This window comes from Sinocyclocheilus rhinocerous, unplaced genomic scaffold (assembly GCF_001515625.1).
Source record: "Sinocyclocheilus rhinocerous isolate Xijiao unplaced genomic scaffold, SAMN03320098_v1.1 scaffold300, whole genome shotgun sequence".
Taxonomy (NCBI): domain Eukaryota; kingdom Metazoa; phylum Chordata; class Actinopteri; order Cypriniformes; family Cyprinidae; genus Sinocyclocheilus; species Sinocyclocheilus rhinocerous.
The window spans coordinates 516,021-523,319 of record NW_015654065.1 but is presented as its reverse complement, the minus strand read 5'-3'; the positions used below and the strand labels follow the sequence as shown (position 1 = coordinate 523,319).

The window sequence follows — 7,299 nt, the reverse complement described above, 5'->3', positions numbered from 1 at the left end:
TACACCAAACCCAACCCTAAACCTACCCGATAGTGTTAACAAATGCAAAACTGATATAAAAACAATTTTTTTGATGCAACCGTGCCATTTTTACTTTCTTATATGCAGATTTGACCTGTTTTGTTGAACCGTAGTTACACGGGATTCGAACCGGTACTCCTCACCTCTCAAGTACGTCTCAGTACTCCGTGAGCTACCGAACAAACCTATCGTCTTTTTTGTATTTGCCATGAGACCGGGTAGGAAAATGTTCTTTGATAATGTAAATGTTCTTTGCTCTCTTTCTGTACAATGAAAGTGTTATGATAAGTAGCCTAACTTACAATGTCTTTATTCACATTAACTTTCAATGTTAAATTCACATTAAATATAAAGGCAGTCGTATTAAAACCATGTTATGGCATGCCACCCATATCTGTTAATTAAGTAAACAGACAGGTTTTTATGCATAGTTAATAGACTACATTATTAGGCTACTTTGACCATCGCCCACTATAGATCAACTAACATAGGTGAGAATCGAGATTTTTCATGATATAATGCGTTTGGGAATGCTTCGAATAAAAAGGAAAAAAATTAATAAAACATAAGAACATAAGTGCTATTGTGGCTGCTGTGTGTCACATGACGACCCCCCCTGCTGTGTGATAGAATGGCTGGGTTGCTGGTTTCTGGGTCGTCCAGCTAAAGATGACCCGGGGCAACAGGAGTGGACAGAGATATCCCAGGCCATGACCTCAGGCACTGGTAAACTAAGGCAGGTCTTTGGCCCAGCAGTGCCACCTCACATTTAAGTAAAGTCCATGTGATAGACCCAGCTCCAGAGACTGCAAGTTATTGGGTCTGAATGGTGCTAATACACTGGGCTGGTTGGATGCGGGTTGGATCTCTGGTGTCCCATTAATCCTAGCCGGGAGAATCATATCTGGTTAGAAGTTCAGGCTTTTACTGTGGACTGTTCTGAAGTAATGTGATCTGAAGGTCTTCCCTATAGTGATTCAACACTGCCTTGAAGATTGTTAGAATAATAGACTGTGGAGAGGACATTATTGCCTCAGTGCCTATAACACTTTACTAAGAGCAGATAAAGGAGAATATAAATGGTAGGATGGTGGTACTCTTTAACTTAAACGCAATTTTTGCATTAGTATGTTCTGTCTCGTGACTGCTAGAGCTTGAAGGCCATTTTATTAATTTCTACATAAAACAACAATCCAGCTATAGACATTGTACTTCAGCCCAAAAAGTCACCCAATCGCTTATATGAATGGTGTACTGTATGTTGCATTGTTTCTGTTAAGCAATAAATTATAAAATGCTCGTCTATTTTTTTGCCATCTAAAATAAAACAGTCGAAAACAACAATTTCAGAGTCTCAGATCCAGCTTGGCCAATGTATAGACCCAAATGGAAGCTGGTGTCTCATTCAATTATGTCCCCGGGACATGTCCCCTTTAGGCCCCCTTTTTTGAGGGATCGCCTCACATTGCTAATTGGGTCTCGTCTCACACCAGGTTGATTGGACGTGACACTTAAGTGCAGGGTGAGGGCTCCAAAAGTCACTGGAGCAAAGAGAGGGGAAAAACAATCAAAATTGAATTACTGACCAGTAAATTTGCTAATTATAGTCCATTAGCCCAAGCACAGAGAGGTGTGAAGACAATCCAGAGCCACATGCCTCAATGAGACTCCTGACACTTTGACCTAGATTACCCAGAGGATGTGTTTAATATGCAGATTATATCTTTGTGTACTATATGCTGTATTCATGGCACTTTTTGATTTTAAAATCAAACCCGCAGTTCATAAAATGACCACAATACATGCATCAGTGAACTATAATGTGTGTGTTTCTGTCAAGTTTATTTGATCAAGAATACAGTAAAATAATAATATTGTGAAATATTGTTACAATTTTTATTTTAATATATTTTAAAAAATTTAATTCATTGCTTTGTTGGCAAAGCTGAATTTTCAGCAGCCATTACTTCAGTCTTCAGTGCCACATGATCCTTCAGAAATCATTCTAATATGCTGCTTATTTTTTTTTATATTAAGCAGCACAAATAATAATATTCTTAATATTTTAGTCTTTGTTTTGAATAATTTCCATGCTTCACATTTTAAAACCTAGTTTGTATGTTTGCTAAATTTTTGGGGCTGCTAAACAGTATATGTGTAGAAGTTATGAAGGAGAAGTCTGAGTTCAAGTTCAATATCATGTTCAATTCGATCACAGGAAACTCTCAAAGCATTTTCAACAGAAGTTACATTTTCTGAAGCTTCACGGGCAGAAATTACACAGCAGTGCCTTCTGAAGTGGATGGTCTAGATCTTCTAAAGCAGTTTTTTTTTCCCCTTCCCACTGTCATTCTTTTACTGTCACTTGTTTGTTTTGCCCTGTCCGTGAGTTGAACCGTTCAGGGATGAACCAGGTCATATTATCTTGTGATCTGGAGTAGAAGAAAGATTGATATTCTCACACAAGGTCACTATACATAATACCAGCACCTTAGAGGACTAGTCTAGTGTGATCTTTTGTTCTGCTCGTAACACTCACCTCTTCTCCTAGAAGCTAAAACCGTTTGAGTGTGCAGTATATCAATTAAAAAGCTCCTTTTCTGCCCTTTGGAGGGGGTGGGGGTACAGGTCCAAATATTTACATTAGGGCATATCAGTTTGACGACTGTGTGGCGGAGCGGAGAGAAGGGCCATTTGGTGCAGCAGAGAGGCCATTAGCAGAGTTAAATGGCTAGAAAGAATCTGGACCAGACAGCTTTCCACACAGGATCACTCGACCGCAACCACATAACTGCATAAATACTTCCGTCATGCAGTAAATACAGTCGTGAACAAAGATTGGGTTTGTAAATTAGTTTGTTAATGAGGAAACACCTTTTCAACACCTTTAGGCAGGTAAATGGATTTGGATGGTGTAAAGGACAGGTCATGTACACCATCTACCCCCAAATGTCAGCATAATGTGTAATGAACTAAAATAAATAAATGTATACAATTTAAATATTTTATTTTTATTTTTATATATTTATTTAAATATACACTTATATATTTATATTTATTTAAATATACACAGATGTTCAAGATTTCTGATTCATGAGTAATAGTTCAGGAGAGCCACTAGTTTAAGCCTTGGATCTTTTTCAAGTACACTCCGTTATGTTTTGTACCATCTTTCTAATTTTTTCTGGCTGGCAAGGCTGCATTTTTGTTTATCCACCTTGTGGCAGGCATTAGAGTTACAAATTGCATTTATTTGAACAAAATTGAGCAAAATAGAATTGAACAAATCAAATTACCAAAAGTGAAAAGTTTATAAAGTGTTTGCTTCTTGTCAAGGACAGAGGGAGGAGACCAGGTATTGTTGTAGTGTTAATTGTCTCAGCAATCTAGGACAAGCTAATGCCATGCTTACAAGAACATTATTGGTTAATTTTCAGGGGTTGCTCAATCATATCTAAGGAGCCAGTTGTGAACATGCTGTAAACAAAAAAAAAAACATGCCAGACAGACTTTGGTCAAACCTGAACACCATTTAGAGACCGTTGAGAACTTTTATGAAGTTCATTAAAATTACTTGAGGTTAGAAAGTGTCATAATCATCTTCAGTTTGTCTAGAGGACAAACTGATATATTAAATTCTTCTGAATGTAAATGTTCAGACATTTTTACCTTAATCATGGATATTTTGTTTGTAAAATAACTGCAGGGGAAAACAGCAGATGCGATTTCTCTCTTTTGAAGGGCCTTTGCTGCTTCCTAATTATCTTCTTTGATGCACCAAGAACTCGTCGTTTGGTCTCCTGCGCATCGCTCGCTGCTTCGGGTGTTGTAAACCGCATTGGTGATTGGTCTCTATCCATAACATTGTGTGCCCAGCTTGAGATGACTGTGCAGACAGGGACAACGCATTGGCCTGGAGTGACTCCAAGAATAGTTAGGCTGCTGTGGATCCTTGGCATTAGAAAGATTATTGTTTATCCCTCTCCTCTCGTAGTGACATCTCCACTCTTGTGAAATTATGAACGCTGCACGGTTCCCCTCCAGGTTGCTTCTCTGGTTTGTGAGGTGTGAACTTGAGCGTAGGTGGAGGATAAAAGATGGTCTTTGAAGAACATCATTAGATAAGCCATGACCTAGGGAGGCATATCTGACCCCTCAGGCTCAAACAGATGCAATGAGCATTATTTTGTGTCTTCTTATTTCCTATCAGACTATTTGTAACAACAAGAAACTAGTAGTAGTAGTTCTTTCTAGTAAAAGTTCCTTCCTTGCATATGTCAAGCAGCATGAGCTTTTTTCTGTTTAATACTTTAATCCATAGTAGATTATAATAGTGATGCATGCTGCATCAGTATCATATTGTTCTTATGTTATTGGCAGACATTCATTTTTTAATCACTATTGTAGATATTGTTCATGCTCTTTTCACCTATTTTTACATTTAGACTACCTTTGCCATCAACTAATGCTCACTTAAATTTCATGTTTTAATACTGAATTTAATAACACTTTTAAATGTAGACCTGAGCAAATCTCAAAATAAATAACCATTTTTTAAACTGTACATTGCAATGTTTAATTCCTAAATTAATTTGTTCAATTTGTAGCATTTAAAATGAATTTTTAGTGCTTTATTTTGAATTTTAGAGAAGTTTTTTTTCTTTTTATGTCGGCCATTTATTAGTTATCGGCCAAGACATATAAGTAATTTTTGACTTGATTACTGCCAAATTTTAAAAATTTGTGAAAACCTGTGGATTTCAATCAGTACAAATTTTAGCATATCAAAAACTAATCTCTTGGACAAATATCTGCAAAAGTTGCACTGTGGATTTTTTTTTAAATAAAAAAATAATAAATTGAAACTTGTAAAGTTTTATAATGTGGACATTAAGATATTTAATATATATGTAATTCATTTAAGATCCATTTGTTATTATGGATCTTAAACGTTAACATGTTAAACTTTGTGTTTTGTTCTATTATATTTTAACCTGGATTTGAGCAGTAAAAGCAACTGTAGAAACTAGCATGATGTTAAAAACAGATGTGATATTAAGGTTTGGAGGGATGTGTGGATAAGCAAACATTTTGCAAAACTGACCTTGTTTTAAGTTCCCTAATTAAATGCCTCCTCCTGAGTCGCACTATTGGGTAAAAAGACTGCCATCATGAATCTTCAAGACATCGCTGTCATCCAGTCAAATCAACTCAAAAACCCAATTATCATGATGAGACACAGGTTGTAATGCTGGTTAAAGTTGGTTTGGTTGCACGCGCTGGCTTATATTTTAAAAAGCACACTGGAGGGAAAGAACTGAATTTCCAATTATCATAACAAGGATATTCTCATGTAAGAGCAGACAGCAGCAGAAAAAAAAAAGTGTTTTTATTCTGCATGATTTGGCAACTTAAAGAGGTCAAGACGTACATTTGCGTAGCCTTGAGCTATATTAAGTCTGCACAACAACAGAAAGGGGGTTGAGGGCTTTGTGTTTTAACATGCGCGCTGGATGTGGTTGCATGTACTCTGGTGTGCTCACTATGTCTCCCAATTTACCTTCAGGTAACACAAGCACATGGCCTTTTAAATACCTCAGGGAATGTCAATTTACAGTAGGTTTACTAGTGCTTTTGGTGCCAGAACAAATTTAGGAAATAATCATCCATGTTTCAAAGAGCACCTAAAGAGGGAAGCGAATAATATGCTGGATGAGAACCTTTTGTACTTTGTGCTGAAATGCAGTAAAATAAAGCAGGCATTGGTTTTTCCCATAGTAGAATGCAAAGAATGCATACGTTTTGTTTCAACAAAGCTATATTCAAAAAATAAAAAGTTTAGAGATGTAAAGATTGTATTATCACAGCATGCATCTATCAGTTTGTAGTATAAATGTTTCCCCATTAGATATATTAATAGAAATAATTGTTTTAAAAGTTGTAGATGTTTTCATGTTTCAGTTAAATACACTAATTGATATTCAATATGTTTTATCTAATATTAATATTTAATATCCATACATATGTTATAATATACACTACCATTCAAAATGTTTGGGTTTTTAAAAGAAATTATACTTTGATTCAGCAAAGATACATAAAATTTAAATTTTTTACAAAATCTATTTAAGATTTTTTTTCAACCTTATTATTCATTAAACAATCCTGAAAAAAGTTTTCACAAAAATAACCATTTTCATCTGCAATAAAAATAAAAAATGTTACTTGAGCACCATATCAGCATATTAGAATGGTTTCTATAGGATCACGTGACACTGAAGACTTGAATAATGGCTGATTTGCCATCACAGCAATAAATTACATTTTAAAATATGCAAAATCACAATATTATTGTTTTACTGTATTTTTGATCAAATAAATGCAGCCTTGCCGAGCATGAGCGACTTCTTTCATAAACATTATTTATATTTTACCGACACTAAAGTTTTGAATAATAATGTAGGTGGAAACATTTATATATTGTGTGTAGCGTTGCGGGATTTTTTTGTACATGCTCAGATGAATTAATTAGAGTCTGAATTTCACTCTGCTGCACAAGATACAAGCACTAGGAAGAACAAGCCAGATTCCCTGTACCCTGTCTCCACAGATCCTGTCATTGTCAGTGAACCCCAGTCTCCACACCATGAGAAACAGGAGTGTGCACCGATCCGCCCGCCAAACCCCAGGATTTTCATTTGGATCCATTCTATAGCCCCGCCCTCTCACCCTAAGCCATGAGTCCAGTCCGTGCATGACAGTTCCCAACATCCCCTGCCAAAAGTGTTTCCTAGATGCATCATGATCCATGACACTATCAGCTTCCTGACCTCTGAGTTCTGTGTCTTGTACTTTTTTACTTTTATAATCCGAGCCTGTCAACGGTTTCTTACTGGCTTGCGAGATGCTGCCCCCACAATGTGCTGTCTTGCGCCTATACGGCCTCATGAGGTTTGTTTGTGTGTCTATGTGATTCCACTCCATGAACACGTTCGTATAGATGCACTCCATAAAATAAAGAGTAGCACAGGGTCTTGTCATTCCTCCACAGCTTAATCAGGAGCTACACAGAGGAGAGGAGCACAGCGGCACGGACCTTCCTGGTCATTCTAATGAGGACCCCTGGCAATGCAGTCAGTGAAGTATAATTGACTTGTTTGTCTCTTATTTTCATAATAGACACTCCCTGACCCAGAGCACATTTAGTTTGCTATGAGAGATGTCAGAAAGCATTGGAAGTTTCCTCTGCACGCCCATTAAATCTGAAGGCATGCCACC

General features: G+C 36.7%; 1 long non-coding RNA gene across 1 annotated transcript in view; it reads left to right on the top strand.

The window, feature by feature from the left end:
* Nucleotides 1-6,914, top strand: part of LOC107716820 (uncharacterized) — a 15,585-nt gene extending 8,671 nt beyond the window's left edge. The window contains exon 3 of the long non-coding RNA XR_001637256.1: nt 6,632-6,914. This is a non-coding gene — a long non-coding RNA (uncharacterized LOC107716820). The remainder of the gene's footprint in view (nt 1-6,631) is intronic.
* The last annotated feature ends 385 nt before the right edge of the window (nt 6,915-7,299 follow it).